General features: G+C 38.8%; 1 protein-coding gene across 3 annotated transcripts in view; it reads left to right on the top strand.

The window, feature by feature from the left end:
* FAM168A (family with sequence similarity 168 member A) overlaps nt 1-20,743 on the top strand; it is a 185,494-nt gene that overhangs the window by 102,198 nt on the left and 62,553 nt on the right. The gene's annotated exons all lie outside the window — the stretch shown is intronic.

Genomic DNA, 20,743 nt, shown 5'->3' with positions numbered 1-20,743 from the left:
TACTTCTTGTGTGCTAAGTCCTGTGTTGGAGGAATAGAAAGAGGAGTAAGATATGGCCTTTGCCCTCCAAAAAATATAGATGGTATTTGCATTCATGAGATTAGATGAAGTGACCTTGGGAATGCATGGAGATGCAAAAGAAAAGAGGCCCAAGACTTGAGCCTAGGTCACCACAAAGTTTAGATACTGAGAATAAGCTGCCAGAATAATGGGGGGAAAAAAACAAAACAAAACTCCACCAAAACTCAGTGAGTAGTGTCTGGAAGCCAAGTGTTTAAAAGAGAGGAGAAAGTGATCAACTGGGTCACTTTCTTCTAACATCAAGGAAGATGGTGGAGGTCATTGGTGACTTTGATAAGAACAGCAGTTGTGGTGTTATGGTGGGAATGAAAATCTGATTGGTATGGGTTCAAAAGAATGAGAGGAAAGATGAGAGAAAGCAAATATAAATAGCTCTTTCTAGAAGCTTTATTGTGAAGGGAAGTAAAGAAATAGATTGGTAGCTGGTGTGTTACATGGAATAAAGAAAGGTTTTTTTGTTATTTTTTTTTAATTTATTTTTTTAGGCAAGACAAAAGGAGCAGATGCTAATAGGAATAATCCTGAAGACAGGGAAAAATCTGATAATGTGGGAGGAAGCGGAGGGAAATAACCAGAGTGATGTCATTTGTTTGGTGAGGGGATAGAATCTGATGTATCTATGGAGGGTTGGAGAGGGACTGGTACCCATGGTAATAGGGGAGAAGTTAGAGTGTATGTGCACAGATGCAGTTTGGTAGGTAAATGTGGGAGCTTGTGAAAGTTCTCTTTTGGGTGATTGATTTTATTTAGACAAATAAGCAAAATCACTAGATGACAAAATAACTTGTGAGGTTAGGAGCAGAGAAAGCATGAAATAGTGTAGGAATGTAAATAGTCTTGGCAAATACAGAATGATTGTCATGTTGCATTTTGAGCCTACGCGAAAATAATGATCATAAGTTTAAAGTTTGGGGTGCCTGGGTGGCTCAGTTGTTAAGCGTCTGCCTTCGGCTCAGGTCATGATCTCAGGGTCCTGGGATCGAGCCCCGCAATGAGCTCCCTGCTCTGCGGGAAGCCTGCTTCTCCCTCTCCCACTCCCCCTGCTTGTGTTCCCTCTCTCGCTGTCTCTCTGTCAAATAAATAAATAAAATCTTTAAAAAAAAAATTAAGTGTGAAGTTTAACTTCAGTGAACAGAGTTGTGTATGTTTTCTTCCTCCCAAAACGTGTGCCAATGTAGGCATAAAATAGATGGTGAATTGCATTTAACCAGGGCTGTGGCATAATCAAATTAGTGTTAATACAAGTGATAGAGGGCCAATGGAATGATTATAAAAATTGACCAAGGAATTTAAACTAGCCAGGATTAGGAGGGAAGTGAGGATGTGAGGAAGGTGATGGAAATTAAATACAGGTAGGATCAGTAGATTAAATGTCCTGATAAACTGAAGGATTGTTAGAGTTGGAGTAACTATAGTGAGCGAACTGGAAAGATAAGAGATAGTGATTGGAGAATGAGATGTTTAGAATTAAGATTATAGAAGATTGACAGTTGTTGGTAATGACAAAGTCAAGAGTATAACTATGGTAATGAGAGGCTGAGGTAGGGTGGAATTCAAGATAACAGAGAAGAGGAGGTCAAGTAACAGGGAAGGCAATATGTTATAACCATTATTTATATAGTTACTGAAATTACCAAGACTTATGGCAAGAATGGTATTGGAGAGAATAAAGGTTGCTAGGAACCACAGTCTTTAAGGCATAAGTGGAAATAATGGGCTACAAGTTCAAGCCCCAGTGATAGATGGGGAGTGAGAGGAAAAACAGCCCAATTTGCTAGGGCTGCAGAGGATACATTGTCAGGGACTGCCAGATTTCACTTAGAGCAAGAAGGCAAGAGGTTCATTCACAGAAGAGGTTGAAGATACAGAGATTTGCTAACCTTGAGATGCAAAGGGTACAGTGGAAAAAGTCAGGAGATGAAGAGGGGAGAGAGATGAGAGTCAGAAAATACAATGTACAGAGCCTCATAGGGGTAAAGTCTGGGAGATGAGGAATGGCCTGGGGGTCCTAGCGGTGGGGGTGGGTGCAGCAGCTAAGGACATTCCCAGTGGAGGAGGAGGTGATCTTTTCTAATTGTTTGTAGTAACATTATTCACATTGGTCTTCCAGTGACATTTGGAATAAGATATGATTTGCTGGGTAAAAAAAAAAAAAATCCATGTGGATAATATAAATTTATTTGCAAATATTAAAAACATAATACTTTAGAATAAGAAACATTTATAGATGTATGATAAAGACCAGACAGATGCACACTTATTCTCCTGCAAGAAAATATGTTTGGCGATACCAAAGCAGATCAGTATCTTGTTCTAAGCATTAATTTCTTTATTCAAACATTGATACCACTTTGTCTTTTTTACTGAGTCATTTTACTTCCTAATGGACATGCTGGAATTTATTTTCAGGGAAGCAGGTTGCTTCATCTGAAGGATCTATTCAGAAATAGTTGTTCCAGATTACAAATCAATTTGGAAATCCCAGTGGCACTTGAGGGAAGAAAAAATCCTGCAGTGAGCTTTTGATTTTAGCTTGAAAAGCTAATAAGTGGTGGTCAGGCTTATAGTTTGTGATCATCTTTATCTAAAATAGAAAGTCTTGGGGTGCCTGGGTGGCTCAGTTGTTAAGGGACTGCCTTCGGCTCAGGTCATAATCCCAGGGTCCTGGGATCCAGCCCCACATTGGGCTCCCTGCGTGGCAGGAAGCCTGCTTCTTCCTCTCCCGCTCCCCCTGCTTGTGTTCCCTCTCTCTCTGTGTCTCTCTCTGTCAAATAAAATCTTTAAAAAATAAAATAGAAAGTCTGGAATGTTTTATTTATTTATTTTTTTAAGATTTTATTTATTCGAGAGAGCGAGAGAGTGAGTGAGAGAGAGCAAGCGAGGTGAGGAGCAGAGGGAGAAGCAGGCTCCCTACTGAGCAGGGAGCCTGACTTGGGGCTCCATCTTGCACTCCGGGATCACGATCTGAGCCAAAGCGTAGCCGCCCAACCGACTAAGCCACCCAGGCGCCCTAGAAAGTCTGGAATATTTTAAAAACCAGTGTTTTCATGCTATAACATAGATAAACCTTGACATTATGCTAAGTGAAATTATGCTAAGTGAAATAAGCCAGTCATAAGGGACATATATGATTCCTCTTATATGAGGTTCCTAGAATAGTTAAATTCATAGAGACAGAAGGTAGAATGGTAGTTGCTGCAGGGAGGAGAGAATGGGGAGTTAGTCTTTAATAGGTATAGAGTTTCAGTTGAGGAAGATGAAAAAGTTCTGGAGATGGATGGTGGTAATAGTTGCACAACAATGTGAATGTAATTTATGCCTCAGAACTGTATACTTAATGGTAAATTTTATGATACATATTTTGCCACCACAAACAAAAAAAGCTCCAGTGTTTTGAGTGTCCAGTGCCTACAAGACTGCTTGGCTAAACTAGTTGACCATTCTCATGTTGAATTACAAATAATGAACCCCCTTTTTCCCAATACCTTATGTTTGTCTACTACTCTATAGTTAAGTAAATGTTTTCATACCTGATTCAGAACAGCCTTGAGAAGTAGACAGGAATAGATAAGGAAACATTCTAAGAGACTTGCTACTGGTAGGTCAGAGACAGACGTCAGTGCATAGTTCAACATGGTCTAGTCCCAGAACCTCCCTAGCCATAAATGAGGGGTTTAAAACTTAAAAGTGGGGGGCTTTCTCTGAAGCAATATAGTTCCCTCAGCAGAGACCCCATCCCTTTATTAGAGCTCAGAGGCAGAACAGTTGAGATCTACATTCCTAACTTGCACATTCTGCCTGGTTTGTATCCAGATCTTCAGCAGAGCATCTGGACAAAGTAAGGAGACTGATCACACCATCTGCAGTTTGACTGATTAAATTCTATATGCCCATCTCTTTCTCTCTCTCTCGCTCTCTCTTTTTTTTTTTTTTGCCCCTAAAGGGAATTAGTTTTTCAGATATGCGTAATATAATAGGATCAGAAGTAAATAAAGAGATGCACAATGAAGGGGAAAATAAGGAAAGCAGAATAAATGAACCCAAGGTAAATTTAGTACCAGAAATTCCTACTTTTGCTAAAATTCAGTAGCAAATTCAACTCTGAGCTTCCTAGTGGCCAGAGCAATGTCTGGTTCAAGGTTCAGAATGTCTGTCATTCACTCATTTATTCTTTCAACTATAGTTTATTCTCAGAAGACACACATGTATCTCTGGCTCTAATATCTAAAGAAAATAGAGCTCATCTTAAACAATAGATGACGTTAGTGGTTGCCACAATAAACTTGATGGTAGGCTCTATGTCTGGTTTATTTCTGTTTAGGTTATACGTGGCACCAGTAATTGGCTCAGACTGAATACTTATTACGGACTTGCTGAATGAATAAGAAATTATTGCTCTTTTAGGATCTGATGTAAAACTTGGACAGTGGATAGTCATTTTGATGTTCAGCAAATACTGAATACCTGTAGTGTTTACTTGCTCCTGTGCTGAGCTGTTTGGGAAATAAAGACATGAATAAATTATGGTTTTATCCTCAAGGAGTATTTTTAAAAAGCTGATGGTACAAAGTACTGTGTGAGGATATAAAATGCTTTGTGAGGACTGTGGGAGCTCAGAGGAGAGAGTTCATCATAGGCTAGGCTGTTCAGTTTCCCCACTGGTAAAAAGGAAATAATAGTACCTACTTCACAGGGTTGTTGTGAAAATTAAAAGAGTTAACTTGAAAGTTAAAAGAGTTAAAAGCTCTAAGAAAAATGCCTGGCTCATAGGAAGCATTTCATAAAATTTAGCTAATAATAATAATATTTAGTGAAGATGTACTGGAGAAGGGGGTACACGGAGTTAGGTTCTTTAGATCCCTGTGCTTGTCTCTACCAAAGCATGTGAGTGTCCTAATCAGACTCTTTACGTTTCCATTCTCTGCTAGCTCCAGGGTCCTTCAGGGCATGTACCATAATAATGTTGGTACTGGGCCTGGTATAACATAAATATCCATTGAAAGTTTGTTGACAGAAGGAAGAAAGCAGGGGCGCCTGGGTGGCTCAGTCGTTAAGCGTCTGCCTTCGGCTTGGGTCATGATCCCAGGGTTCCGGGATCCAGCCCCGCATTGGGTTCCCTGCTCGGCGGGAAGCCTGTTTCTCCATCTCCCACTCCCCCTGCTTGTGTTCCTCCTCTCGCTGTCTCTGTCTCTGTCAAATAAATAAACTAAAAAAAAAAAGAAGAAGAAGAAGAAGAAAGCAAGCAAACATATTGGAAGCCAAGCAGGCTTGCTGCTTTAGCGACTGAGAACATTTTAAAGACATGCTTTCTAGGAGCCCTACTTGGCTCTGAATTATATCTGACAGCATATTCTGCTGTCCTGTTACTCTCCCTCCATGTTCCTTCATTCATTACTGTTTTTATACCCTTGTTGGACTACTGCTGACCTCTAAGCAAATGAACTAATGGTTGGTGTGTAGTTAGTTCACAGCAGTCATCATCTCAGATCATATTATTTCCCAGTTGTTCACTGGACATCTTTGCTTCTGCTTGTTCAAAAATGAAGGCTGTATAGGTGCACCTGGCTGCCTCAGTCAGTTAAGGGTCTGCCCTCCACTCAGGTCATGATCCCGGGGTCCTGGGATCTAGCCCCGTGTTGAGCTTCCTGCTCAGCAGGAAGTGTGCTTCTCCCTTTCCCTCTGCCCCTCTCCCCCGCCCCCCGCTTGTGCTCGCTCGCTCGCTCGCTCTCTCACAAATAAATAAATCTTAAAAAAAAAAAAAATGAATGCCATCTTTCAGTGCTTACCTAGAAACCCCTTACTTTCCCCTCCTTGAGTGGCATACAGAAAGTTTCTAAATACTACCAGTTATGACTCAAAACAATTTCTGTGTTCTTTCTTTTGTATTTCCATTCTTCCTTTCTAGTGGAAACCTTGTTTCTTTTCTGCCAGTTCATCCTCCATCTTCTCATGAAATATCATTTTATTTTTTTTATTAACATATAATGTATTATTTGTTTCAGGGGTACGAAATATTTTAAAACACAATTATGATATGTCACTTTGTTACTTTAATCTTTCATGGCTCCCTGTTCATCTTCACAGCAGTTCTTCCGATTAAATGGTAGTATTTCCATGTTATAGATGAGGAGATAATTGCCTTCTTGTAGCAGATAGCCTCAAAGTGAAATTAATACTCCTCTTAGTCTTTTGAGGCTCTGTAATTACCCTTTTAAAACCTTAAACTCAGGAAGAGGACAGTCCAAAGGCCTGGGTGTCCCTGTAGATATTGTGGGTCCAAGCCATTGAAAACTGCACATGATGAGGATGTTTCCCTAGATGCAGTAATGATAAAGTCACCATTTGTTGAGTATTTACATGTACTCTGGCAAAACATATATTGTCTCATTTTGTCCTCCCAACAATCCTAGGATGTAATTAACACTAGTATTTCCACTCTACACAAGAGGAAACTGAAATTAAGTTTGCTATCCAAGGCTTCACAGGTGCCATGATTTAAAAATCTATGTTCTTAACCATTACGTGAAGTTTCCAGGTAGCATTTTGCACATGTTGCTTCCCTAGGAAAGATGATAACTGTATGTGCTATAAACTTGCTGCTGAGAATTGCTGACAGGGAACTAACATATTCTGGTAGAGCCCTTTGAATGGGTTCTTCAATGAATATCTTTATTTCTTTACATTTCCTTAGTATCCTGTGTCTCATGACAGATCAATCTAAAATGCCACCTAAAGGGTCGCCTGGGTGGCTCAGTCGTTAAGCGTCTGTGTTCGGCTCAGGTTATGATCCCAGGGTCCTGGGATTGAGCCCCGCGTCGGGCTCCCTGCTCGGTGGGAAGCCTGCTTCTCCCTCTCCCCCTGCTTGTGTTCCTGCTCTCGCTGTCTCTCTCTTTGTGTCAAATAAATAAATAAAATCTTTTAAAAAAATAAAAATAAAATGCCACCTAAGACTTATGAGCAGCAAAAGGGGAAGAGGAGCTTTACTGGGACTGTGTTTTCATATAGCTAACTTGCTTATTTGTTTGTCTTCCCATCCAGTTGTCTGTTCATCTGTCCATCCAGAGAATATCAAAGAGAGATAGTAGAAAGCCTCCAGTCTAAAGTTAGAGACCTGGGTTTTGTTAAGGACCCAGTCCATGACCCTGACTCACCATGCATTTCTAGGGTAGTCCCTTCCCTTCTCTATGCCTCAGTTTTTTTCTTCTACAAAAAAGTAAATAAATGTATTAGATGCCATGACTGTAGACCTCTTCCAACCAGCTCTCTACAGCTGGATGTGTTAGGTAATATGGCAGTTGTACTTTTGAAAAGTAGCACTGATACTTTTATACTATATTACAGGCCTCTCCTAAGAAGATAAAATCTGGTGCATTTTATATATATATATTTTGCATTGCAAATCTATTTGCATTGCAAATCTAGTCTCTTGTAAGTAACCATTAAAGAGGGGCTCTGAGGACTAGCCTCTCTAGAAATGCCTGATGACCATTTCTTGTAGCTGGGGATGTTACATAGCAAGTCTGCATGTAGCAATCCATTTCCATCAAATTATAACTTTGCTTCAGAGGTGCGTGATAATTTAAGGTCACTGTATTATGTGGTCGTGAAACTGTGGTATGCAGTCAATTTGTTCAGCAAATAGTTTCCAAGCACATGCTGTGTGCCTGACTTTGTGCTAGGTAGTAGGAATGAAACTCTGACAAGACAAATCTCTGCTTTCATGGGCTTGGCAGGAGTTGGGAATGTGATATAATTACGTTAGAGTGTGATAAATACTACAGAAGCTTCCCAGTGAAGGTAGCCATCTAATAGAGCCCTGAAAAGAAGAGTAGGAATGATCCAGATTAAGAGATAAGGTAGATTAGGGAGAATCCCTGAATGATGGAGAAGGGTGGTATTTCAGGCACAGAGAACAGCATGTGGAAAGACTCAGAAGCAAGAGAGTATGGCATGTTCAGGGGAACTCGAAGAAGATAAAATCTGCTGGATTATAAAGTGTGAAGGCAGGAAAAAGCTATTTTGAAATTACAGGCATTTTAGGTATCATATCTAGATTGTGAAATTGGCATGATGTTATAGAAAGGATTGGACTTGGGATCTAAAGACCCAGATTTTAGTCCCTGGCTTTCCACTGGCTATCTATGGGATCTTGAACAAATTATTTAACTTCTTTGATTCTGTTTATCTGCAAAATGGTAATTGTTAACTCTTGCACTATCCTTTTAAGCTATAAAACTGCTACACTATGAAAGCTTTTCTTTTTTTTTTTTTAAGATTTTATTTTTTATTTGAGAGAGAGAGAATGAGAGAGAGAAAGCATGAGAGAGGGAGAAGCAGACTTCCTGCTGAGCAGGAAGCCCGACGCGGGACTCGATCTTGGGACTCCAGGATCATGACCTGAGCTGAAGGCAGTCGCTTAACCAACTGAGCCACCGAGGCGCCCCTGAAAGCTTTTCTTAATACTTGCTCTGTTTTAAACACTTTGGTTTGTTTGTGTATTTATTTTTAAAGATTTTATTTATTTGACAGAGACACAGCGAGAGAGGGAACATAAGCAGGGAGCGGGAGAGGGAGAAGCAGGCTTCCTGCCTAGCAGGGAGCCCGATGTGGGACTCCATCCCAGGACCCTGAGATCATGACTTGAGTCGAAGGCAGACGCTTAATGACTGAGCCACCCAGGTGCCCCTTAAACGCTTTGTTTTAATATAGCGCTTTTATTATGGTAATTCTTATATACAACTGTTTCCCCACTAAGAACGGCTCTTTTAAGAGCCGAGAATGACACAAGGTAAGTCCCAAGTACTTGTGAGGTTTAATGAATAATTGGATTCTATATTAAGGGAGATTCCCTCTGAAATTTGTTTGCCCTTAAAAAAAAAAAAAAAAAAAAAAAAAAAACCCTTGAGAACAAATTTTGTATTATTTGCAAGCATTTGACTTGAGAGGCAATTTTGTTGTGTTTTTGATTAGCAAAAAAGCCATTTCCTTAAAGCTGTTTCAGTGGGCTGAATGCTCTAGTGATTAGAATGTGACATTTTGCAGATGAGCATATCATTTACAGGCAGGCACAAGAGGTGATTATTGAGGTTTTGCATGAAAAGATCTTTCTGTTAACTGTGGAAACCTTTTTGATATTGAGATCCTCTTGGCAGATCCTAGAAATCAGAGTTCTCCTCCATTTCACCTTTAAATTGAAACATTTTCTGAGATGAAATGATATACACAGAACTGTAAAATGTGGAAATCTGATGTGCAGTTTGATTACATTTGGCAGACAGTATAAAGAAGTAGACAGCTGCTGTAAAAACTGGCCTTATGTATCATCATAGTGATATAATTAAGAAAAAACCCCACTAAAACTGACTTTTCTTAAATTTGTTTGGTAAGAATTTAATGTGATATTAAGCTATTGAATTCTAATAAAAGGTTTCTATTTATTTAACCATTAATTCATTCATCTTGACTAGTCAACAAATATTTAGTGAGCACTCTGCTTTATACCAGTCCCTTTTCTAGAAATTTAGTAGTGAATAAAACAGATATGGTCCCTTGACCTCATGGTGCTTCACATGTAGCAGGAAGAAAAGAATTGGGTAAGCAAATTACAGCTGCAATGAGTATTTAAAATAGAGAAGTCCAGAGAGCTCTGGGATCATAAAATGCCCTGTAGCCATGCCTAACCTGACACAGTTGAGAAATGGGTCCTGGATGATAATATCCCTGCCATGTTTTCCCTCAGATTCTGTGCTCCAGCCTTTCAGAGCTGCTCGACATTCTCTGTGCCTTGCTCTCTCATGGCATAATCTCATGAATGCCCTTTCCTTCCCCTTCTCCTTCTGTAGACTTCCTGTCATCCTTCAAAACAGATCAAATGACACATTCTTTTGAAATCTTCAGTATCTCTCCCCCAATTAAATAGGATTAGGTTCGGCTACGACATTCTAAAATAACAGTGGTTTAGAAATATAGGGTTTTTAGTCTCTCATATAAAAGGAGTACAGGGGTAGGTAGTTCAGGCCTGACCTGGTTGTTACATGAAATCAATAAGGGATCCGGGCTCTTTCTACCATCTTTGATATGAAACTTCCATTCTCAAGGTTACTTCATGGAAAAGAAAGCTGATGAGTTCCAATCATCATGTCCTAATTCTAGATAGCAAAAAGGAAGGAGTAAGGGGAGAAGGCATGGCACCTCTGCTGGATAACGCTGCTTCCCTTACGTAGCCTTTAGCAGAAGACCTACACAGTATTTCAATTATATCTTATTGAGCAGAACTAATTTCATAGCCACACCTAACTACAAAATGGGCTGGGAATTAGAATCCTAACTGAGTGTTTTGCCACCTAGTGGTAGTCATACTGTCCTTTCCTGGACCACCACCCTTCAGTTAGTTGTTCTTAAATTTTCAGCACTCAGTATAATAACAGTACTATATTGCTATTAATTGTCAATTTCCATGTCTCTTTCCTTCTTATAAATACCACAGGGGTAGAAATTGTGTCCTGTTATCTCTGAATCTGTAACACTTTGCACAAAGCCTGGCACAGGAGGTATCTTCGTGTGTATAAAATGAAGATGTTGAGCTAAATGACAATTACTTTTAGCTTATAAAGGATCTGTAATTATTTCTTGAATCACTAATTCATATTTTTAAACAGCTTTATTGAGGTATAATTTACATATGATAAATTTCACCCTTAAGTTAAGTGTACAGATTCAGTGCTTTTTTAGTACATTTACAGAGTTGTGCAACTATCACCAAAATTCAGTTATAGACCATTTTTATTACCGCAAAGAGATCTCTTGCTCCCGTGTGCTGTCAATCCCCATTCCCACTCCAAGTCCCAGGTGACCAAATATCTACTGTCTGCCTCTATAAATTTGCCTTTTCTGAACATTTCGTATAAATAGAATCATACAGTATGTGGTCTTTTGCTCTCGCTGCTTTTACTTGGCATATTTTCAAGGTTAATTCATGTTGTGATATGTATCATTGGTTTGTTCCTTTTTATTGCTGATATTATTGAAATTTTTATTAAATTTAGAAGTTCTTTGTTTTGGGGATTAAATATGTACCTTAATTTATTATAAATTATTGTATTTACTATAATATATATGCAGTCTACTTCAAATACAAACTAAATTAATTTCAGTAAAATACAGAAACTTTGTTCCAGTATAATTCCATTCCCCCTCTTTTGTACTTGGGCTCTTGTTTTTGTTTTTTGGGGTTTTTTTTTTAAGATTTTATTTATTGGAGAGAGAGAAGGGGGAGGGGGAGGGAGAGAGAGAGGGAATCTTGAGCAGACTCCATAATGAGCACAGAGCCAGACATGGGGCTCAATCCTACAACCTTGAGATCATGGCCAGAGCCGAAACCGTGAGTCAGAGCCTTAGCCAACTGAGTCATCCAGGCGCCCCTGGGCTCTTGTTTTTATATAAATTAAATATTTATATATTATATGCCCAGCAATACGGTTTTAGAGTTAATTGTTTTATATAGCTGTCTTCTTTTTTTTTTTTTTAAGATTTTATTTATTTATTTGACAGAGAGAGATACAGTGAGAGAGGGAACACAATCAGGGGGAGTGGGAGAGGAAGAAGCAGGCTTCCCGCGGAGCAGGGAGCCCGATGCGGGGCTCGATCCCAGAACCCTGGGATCATGACCCGAGCAGAAGGCAGATGCTTAACCAACTGAAACACTCAGGCACCCCTATATAGCTGTCTTTTAAATCTATTAAGAGAAAAATATTTATACTTTTATATTCACCTACATAATCGCCTTTATTGGTGCTCTTTATTTCTTCACGTGGATTTGAATTACTCTCCAGTACCATTTCCTTTCAGCCTGATATCTTTCAGTATTTCCCCTCCCCCCAGTATTTCCTTAGTATTTTTTGAAAGGCAGGTACTACCACTGAGTTATCTCAGTCATTATTTATGTGGGAATGTCTTTATTTTTGCCTTCAGTTTTGATGATAACTTTGCTGAGGTTATACATTTTTTTAAGGATATTTTATTTTTTATTTCTATTTTTTTTTTTTTTAGTAAAGTTGACATACAGTGTTACATTCGTTTTAAGTATACAGCTTAGGCATGTGATAAGTTTATACATTATGCTGTGTTCACAAGTATAGCTACCATCTGTCCAGTTACATTGCTATGACAATATCACTGTATTCCTTATGCTCTACTTTTTATTCCCATGACTTACTCATTCCATAACTGGAGGCCTGTGTCTCCCTCTCCTCTTCACCCCTTTTGCCCAACCCCCACCCCCCCCTCTGGCGACCAGTTTGTTCTCTGTATTTATAGTTCTGATTCTGCTTTTTTTTTGTTTATGCATTTTTTATAGATTCCATTTATGAATGGAATCATATGATATTTGTCTTTCTCAGCCTGACTTATTTCACTTAGCATAATACCCTCCAGGTCCATCCATGTTGTCTCAAATAGCATGCTCTCATCCTTTTTTATGGCTGTGTAAAGTTCCATTGTTTATATATATATATATATATATATATATATATATATATATATACATACACACATTTTCGTTGTGCATTTGTCTGTAGAAGGACACTTAGGTTGCTTCCATGTCTTGGCTATTATAAATAATACTGCAGTAAACATAGGGGTGCATATATCTTTTTGAATTTGTGTTTTCATTTTTCCTGGATAAATACCCAATAGTGGAATTATTGGATCATATGGTATTTCTAATTTAATTTTTTGAGGAACCTCCAATACTGTTTTCCACAGTGGCTGTACCAATTTACATTTCCACCAACAGTGCACAGGGCTTCCTTTTCCTCCACGTTCTTACTTTGTTGTTTCTTATCTTCTTGATTTTAGCTATTCTAACAGGCATGAGATGATATCTCATTGTGGTTTTGATTTGCATTTCCCTGGTGATGAGCGATATTGAGCATCTTTTCATATGTCTTTTGGCCACCTGTATGTCTTATTTGGAATAATGTCTGTTGAGGTCCTCTGCCCATTTTTTAATCAGATTGGTTTTTTTCTGGTGGTGGTGGTGGTGGGTTTTGGGGGTTGTTTTTGTTTTGATGTTGAGTTATGTAAGTTCTTTATATATTTTGGATATCAGCCCCTTATCAGATACATCATTTGCAAGTATCTTCTCCCATTCAGTAGGTTGTCTTTTTGTTTTGTTGATGGTTTCCTTCACTATGCAAAAGCTTTTTATTTTGATGTAATTCCAGTATTTTTGCTTTTGTTTCCCTTGCCTTAGGAGACATATCTAGAAAAATGTTGCAATGACTTATGTCAGAGAAATTGTTGCCTTTGCTCTCTTCTAGGATTTTTATGGTTTCAGGTCTCATGCTTAGGTCTTTAATCCATTTTGAGTTTATTTTTATGTATGGTGTAAGAAAGTGGTTAGGTTTCATTCTTTTACATGTAGCTGTCCAGTTTTCCCAGCACCATTTATTGAAAAGACTGTCTTTCTCCCATTGTGTATTCTTGCCTCCGTTGTCAGATTAATAGACCATATAAGTGTGGGTTTATTTTTGGAGTCTCTATTCTGTTCCATTGATCTGTGTGTCTATTTTTTGTGTCAATACCATACTGTTTTGATTACTAAAGCTTTGTGGCATATCTTGAAATCTGGAATTGTGCTACCTCCAGCTGTTCTTTCTCAGGATTGCTTTCACTATTCAGGCTCTTCTGTGGTTCCAAGGGGGTTATTAATCTTGGTTAACATATTTGCTTTTTTTCTTTCAGCACATTTTATATGTGAGAAGTGGACTGTTAATCTTGTTGTTCCCTTTTATCTGATAAATTGTTTCTCTTGCCACTTTCAAAAACTTCTCCTTGGCTTTCTGCAGTTTTTACTATGATGTATACAGGTATGGATATTTTTGTGTTTAGCCAATTTGGGGTTCATTATTTATTTTAAATATGTAGTTTAATGTTTGTTTTTAAAATCAAATTTGGGTATCTTTTGTCCATTATGTCTTCAAATATTTTTCTGCTCATATTTTTCTTTCCTCTTTCTGGAACTCCCATTACTTATATGTTGGTTTGATTGATAGTTTCCCACAGGTCACTCATTCTATTTATTTTCTTTTTGTTTTTCAGATTGCATAATCTATATTGATCTGTCTTTGAGTTTGAGGATTTTTTACTTCTGCCAGCTCAGATTTGTTGTTGAGTCCCTTTTGAATGTTTCATTTCAGAATACAATTTCCATTTGGTTCTTTTTATTTTTATAATATCTGTATATTGATATTCTCTATTTGAGTTATCATCATGCTTTCATTTAATTCTTTAAATATGGTTTCCTTTGGTTCTTTTTAACATTATTTATAATACCTGTCTCAAAATATTTCTCTGATGATTCCAACATCTAGGCCCCCCGAGTTAGTATTTATAATCGTCTTTTTTTTTTTTTCTTGGTAAATGGGGCACTCTTCACTGTTTCTTTGCATGATTCATGATTTATTTGTTTGTTGAAAACTACATGTTTTAGATAATATATTGTGGCAATTCTTGATTCAGATTCTTCTCCCATGGAGGTTGGATATTGTTGCTGGGTGGTTTTGTTTATTTAGACTATTCTATAGTGTCTGTCTTTTTGCAGTGTGTCACTACTGATGTCTTTTTAAAAAAAAAATGAATATTTAATTATTTAACATGAAAGTAGTTTATTCTAGTCATATTTTTTAAATTATTGTTTTAATTTTTAAACCTGGCTTTTTAAAAGTCACCCCTGGGTCAGCATAGATTAGTGGTCAGTGATTGGCTTAAACCCTAGGCCAGGAAATCATCTACCCTTTGCTAATGGATCTGTCATTTGGAGAATGCATTCAGAGTTCAGTCAATATACAATTCCGCTCCAGCCTTTACTTTCAGTGTGTTCAAGACCTTACATTCACATAAAGTCAGTAGCTAGCTAGGACCCTTTCCAGTTTCTCCTTAGCATTTGTGAAGTCTTACCACCAGGGATCCCATAGTGGATCTTATCAAGACCCATTATGGCTTTTTGTTCCCTAGTATTCCCTTTTAAATTTCTCATTTATCTGCTCCGTTGCCTGCCCTAACTAGTACTCTGACCTTAGTCTAGCTACAGTGGTGGCCTTCCTGGATTGTTTACTATTGTTCCCCAGATTGTCCCTCTATTGTTTTTGACAGTGATGTTGGGCAATATCCAGAGCTGATTTTCTATGCTCAGCTTCAGATTAAATCAGCCCACTCTGGCACCAGTCATCCTCTTGTCCTGACCCGGCCTGCCCTGATAGAATTATTCCCAGGGAGTTGGGCGTTGGGAGATAGGGGCAGCCCTAGGTTAAAATGCCACAGATTCTCACTGTTCTTAGTATGGTTCAGTAATTTTTCTTTTTCTTTTCTTTTCATTATTTTTTAAAGTAGGCTTCATGCCCAGTGTGGAGCCCAGTGTGGGGCTTGAACTCATGACCCTGAGATCAAGATGTGAACTGAGATCACGAGTCAGACGCTTAACCAACTGAGCCACCCGGGTGCCCCGGTTCAGTAATTTTTCTCAAACATTACTCAATTTGATGTATGCCTTTGGTTAATTTTCAGAGGCCTAAATTGGTTGGTTATGACCATTTTGTCCAGTTTTATTGTTGCTTTTTGGGGAGAGGGTTTGCTAAGCAGTTTAAGCATTCCAGAACTTTAAGAATTCCCTAGCTAGACCATAGCCTCTTTTGGGCAGACACCACCTTTTTCTTTTCTGTACAGTATCCATCCAATGTGAATTAAACCTTTGAGCTTTCATTTCTTTATCTGTCAAATGAAATTAATAATCCTTGCATTGCTTACCTCAAAGGATCAAGTGAAATAGTGGTTTAGAATTCTGTAAAGTGTAAACACTTTGTAAATGGTAAAATTATTTGAAAATTTTAAAGCAGTTTGCAAGCTACAACACTGATTCTTAACACTGCAACCTGTTGTGCATATAGTACTTCCAAGTATTCATCCTGAATACACGGGCTTTTTTTTTCCTGGTCATTTTATGCACATAGGTTTTGCGGTTGGTTTGAAAGAAATAGTTCATATGTTTTTTGAGGGCAGCCGCAGGCCACTTGCAGAACAGTCCGGGGATGAAAACTAGTTCCACCAGGAGGAGAGGTGTTATGACCTCTGCCTGGGTTCTCTCTCACATGTTGTTCCACTGCCTGGCTTACCACTTCTGGTTCTGCAGTTAGAGAGGTGAGCTATCAGTTGAGGCTTCTGTGGACAGTGGAAGTAAATACTGGAGAGATGTGGAGCCAAGTAGTTGACTGGGATATGCCAAGAAGTGTCAAACACTTTGAAGCTTTTTTCAAAGTTGTCTTTTGGAGAAGCATGAAGGGTGGTTCATCATTCATTGAACTACTGTGTATTTAGTGTCCATTATGTGTGCGGTAATATTCTGGGTACTGGGGATATAAGACAAAGGGAATCCTTGTTCTCATGGAACTTACTCTAATGGGGGATAGGATAAATAAATAGGCAAGAAAATATATCAGGTAGTGACAGGTGTCAGGAGGAAAGGTAAAGTAGGATGAGGGGATGTGGAATAACATCATTTGGAGGAACTATTCTAGGTAGGTTGGTTAAGTTAATAAGGAAGTCATTTCAGATAGAGTGACATTTGAGCAGAGACCTGAATGAAGTGAGGGAGTATGCCATTTGGATATCTGAGGGAAGGGTATTCTGGGTGTGGAGAAGAACAAGTGCAAAGATTCTGAGATGTAAGCATGCATGGTATGTTCAGGGAACAAGGAGGTCATTGTAATTCGAGTAGAGAAAGCAAAGGGATAGTGGTAGGAGTTGCAATCAGAGATGTGGGCATATGAGGTCAGGTCATATAAGGCCTTGTAGACTTTTATAAGGACTTTGGATTTTATTCTGAATAAAATGGGAAGCTATTGCAGAATTGTGTTTGCTGGCACAAGAAATGTAGGCTTGCTGTGGTTCAGCCCCAGGAAGCAGGGGCAACTCCGTACTTGGCTCAGGAGAGATAGGTAGGCAGGATGTGCACAGAGGGCACTTATCTAAGAAGTGTAATCAGATTGGATGGGTAGTATATGGCAGCTGAGATTGTAGAAGTCAGGCAGGCAGTACTTTTATTCTCTTGTAACTGACCATGTGTGCCCAGCAGGGACCCAGCAGATAGATATGAACTGCCTCCATGGTGGGATCGGCCAGGGTCCAAGCAGAGCACAAGGGACTCTGAGTTAAAGGGAAGGGTTCAGGGCCTGCCATTCCAGAGGAGAATCTAGTGCTGGGTTTGGGGGACTGGGAAATTCAACTAGCATGGTAGAAATAGCTTGGACATTGGAATCAGACAGACCTGGCTATGAAACTGACTTTTCTCAATTCTTAGTAATGAGACTTTGGGTAGTTCACTTTATTTCTCTGGACTTAAGTTTATTTAACTATAAATACAGTGAAAATAATACCTGTTTTGCAAGATCACTGTGACCTTATAAGACTTACAAGGATTTGATAAGGTAGGTCCCTAGCATAGTACCTGTCACATGGTGGATGTTCAATAAATAGTAGCTGCCTGTAATAGAGGTAATATTTATAATAGTGGTAATGGTTAACCCCTACGGAATGCTCATTGTGTATCAACCATTGTAAGCAGAATTCTTAGGTATCTCAAAGTTAAGTCCAAATCCAAATTTCTGTTTTTTACTCCAAAATGTGCTACTTTCATAGTTCTCATCCCAGTAAGTGGCATTTTTATTATTCCAGTTTGTCAAGTTATCTTTGGAGTCATCCTTAATGTCCTTCTTCTCATACTCCATATTCAGTCCGTTAGTAATTATTGTCAGCCTAGTCTTCAGAATATATCCAAAATAGGACTGCTTTCCACCACCACTTATCACCGCTGCTGCCACCCTATTTGAGGCCACCATTATCTTTCATCTGGATTCTTTCAAACAGCATCCTAACTGTTCTTCCTTCTTCTCGAACTCTTGCCTTCCTGCCATCTGAGCTCAGCTCAACAGTCAAAGTAATCTTAAAATGAAGTCAAATCATGTCTCTTCTTTGCTCAAAATACTCTAGTGCTTCTTATCTCATTTCAGATAAAAAAAAAAAGTCCTTATACTGGCCTACAAAGCTCGGCATGATTAGGCCCTCATCACCTGTCTGGTCTGTCTACTCTTTTTCTTTTTTTTTTTCTTTTTTCTTTTTTCTATTTATTTTTTCTTTTTTTTTTAAGATTTTATTTATTTATTTGAGAGAGAGAGAGCATGAGAGGGAGGAGGGTCAGAGGGAGAAGCAGACCCCCCCGCCGAGCAGGGAGCCCGATGCGGGACTCGATCCCGGGACTCCAGGATCATGACCTGAGCCGAAGGCAGTCGCTTAACCAACTGAGCCACCCAGGCGCCCTGTCTACTCTTTTTCTTTCACTGCTTTCCAACTAAACTGGCCTCCATGCTGTTTCTCAACCATGGTTCTACTTCAGGGCATTTGCATTTGCTGTTTCCTCTACTGGACAGTTTCCTCTCAGTTGTATGGTTTGCTTCTTCAACTTATTCATTGCTTAGATGTCACTCAATGACATTTTCTCTAGCCATTTTAAAAATTGCAGTCTCCCCTTAGCACTCCCTGTCCATCACACTCAGTGGATTTCTCTATTGCATTTACCACTATCTGATATACAATGTTTTACTTTTTAGAAAATTTTGTCTCTTCCCCCTCCAACTCAAATGCAGGTAGGAATATTTGTTGTTCTTGTTCACTGCTGTTCCTCTATCAAGCTTATGTGGGACAAAGGGCATTTGGGAAAGACAGTCGCAGGCAATGTCTTCAAACTGTTTTGGCTTCAAAATCTCCTTGGGAACATAAATACATAGATTCCTGAGCCCCATCCCAGATAGATCATAGAGAATATTGTATACCTCTTGGACAGGTAGTCCAAGGAGTTTGGATTTTATTCCCAAAGCCTTTGAAGAGAATAACCTATCCAACCTGTGGTTTTTGGGTTTTTTTTTTTTTTTTTTTAAGACTTCATTTATTTGAGAGACAACGAGAGACAGAGCATGAGAGGGAGGAGGGTCGGAGGGAGAAGCAGACTCCAAGCTGAGCAGGGAGCCCGATGTGGAATTCGATCCCGGGACTCCAGGATCATGACCTGAGCTGAAGACAGTCGCTTAACCAACTGAGTCACCCAGGTGCCCCCAACCTGTGTTTTAATAAAGAATATCAGGGGCGCCTAGGTGGCTCAGTCGTTAAGTGTCTGCCTTCGGCTCGGGTCATGGTCCCAGGGTCCTGGGATCGAGTCCCACATCGGGCTCCCTCCCTGCTCCACGGGAAGCCTGCTTCTCCCTCTCCCACTCCCCCTGCTTCTGTTCCTGCTCTCGCTCTCTCTCTGTCAAATAAATAAATAAAATCTTAAAAAAAAAAAAAAGAATATCAGGGATGAGGTAGACTGGGTTAAATTTTGGAAAAAGAGACCTCTTGGGACTGTTGTAATAGTTTAGACAAGAGATGATAAAACTTAAAACAGGGACGATAGCAATGAGAAATTAGGGTTTTTTGGGAGTTGGTGATTGATCAGGTGTGAAAGAGTGGGAGGACTTTAGGATGATGTCCAGGTTTTTCTCTTAGGTGCTAGGTGAATGGATTGTCAGTAACTCTGAGACAGGCAATACAGGATGGAAGAATGGGCCTGGGGAAAGATGGTGAGTTTACTTTTGGGTATGGTGGGTTTGAATTGCTTATGGAGTGATTAGGAAGAAATGTTCAGGAAGAAATGTTCAGGAAGTAGGGTGTGTGGTTGAGTGTTATAATAATTATTGTGAGAGAGATGTGGATTTGGAAGTTATTAGGTTTCATGTATCATGAACTAATCTAGGCAACTGCTAATCTACCTTTTGTCTCTATAGGTTTGCCTGTTCTGGAAACTTCATATAAATGGAATCACATAATATGTGGCCTTTTGTGACTAACTTCTTTCACTTAATATAATGTTTTCAAGGTTTATTCATGTTGTATCATATATCAATACTTCATTTCTTTTTATTGTCAAATAATTTCATTATATGGATATACCACACTCCATTTATCCATTCACCAATTGAACATTTGTTTCCCTCTTTTGACTGTTACAAATAATGCTGCTATGAACATTCATGTGAACATACATTTTCATTTCCTTCCACATAGGAGTGGAATTGTTGGATCTTATGGTAACTGCGTTTAACTATTTGAGGAACTGTTAGACTTTTTTCTAAAGTGGCTGTATCATTTTACATTCCTACCAGCATTGTATGAGGGTTCATTCTCCACATCCTTGCCAACACTGTTATCTTTTTGATTATAGCCATCTAGTGAATGTGAAGTGGTATCTGATTTGGTTTTGATTTGCATCTTTTCATAAGCTTTTATATAACTTCTTTGAAGAAATAATGTGTTCAGATCCTTTGCCCATTTTTTAATTGGGTTAGTGGCCTTTTTATTATTGAATTAAGATAAGAATTCTTTATATATTTTAAATACAAATCCCCTATCCTATACATTTGACCCTTGAACATCACAGGTTTGCACTGTGTGGGTCCACTTACATATGGATTTTTTACAGTACAGTACTGTAAATGTATTTTCTCTTCCTTATGATTTTCTTAATATTTTCTTTTTCTAGCTTGCTTTGTCATAAGAATACAGTATGTAATAGATATAT

Source organism: Mirounga leonina, unplaced genomic scaffold (assembly GCF_011800145.1).
Source record: "Mirounga leonina isolate KUSES-001 unplaced genomic scaffold, KU_Mleo_1.0 Mir_92, whole genome shotgun sequence".
Classification (NCBI taxonomy): Eukaryota; Metazoa; Chordata; class Mammalia; order Carnivora; family Phocidae; genus Mirounga; species Mirounga leonina.
Note: the sequence above shows the minus strand (reverse complement) of the source record. Positions and strands in the feature narration are given on the sequence as shown.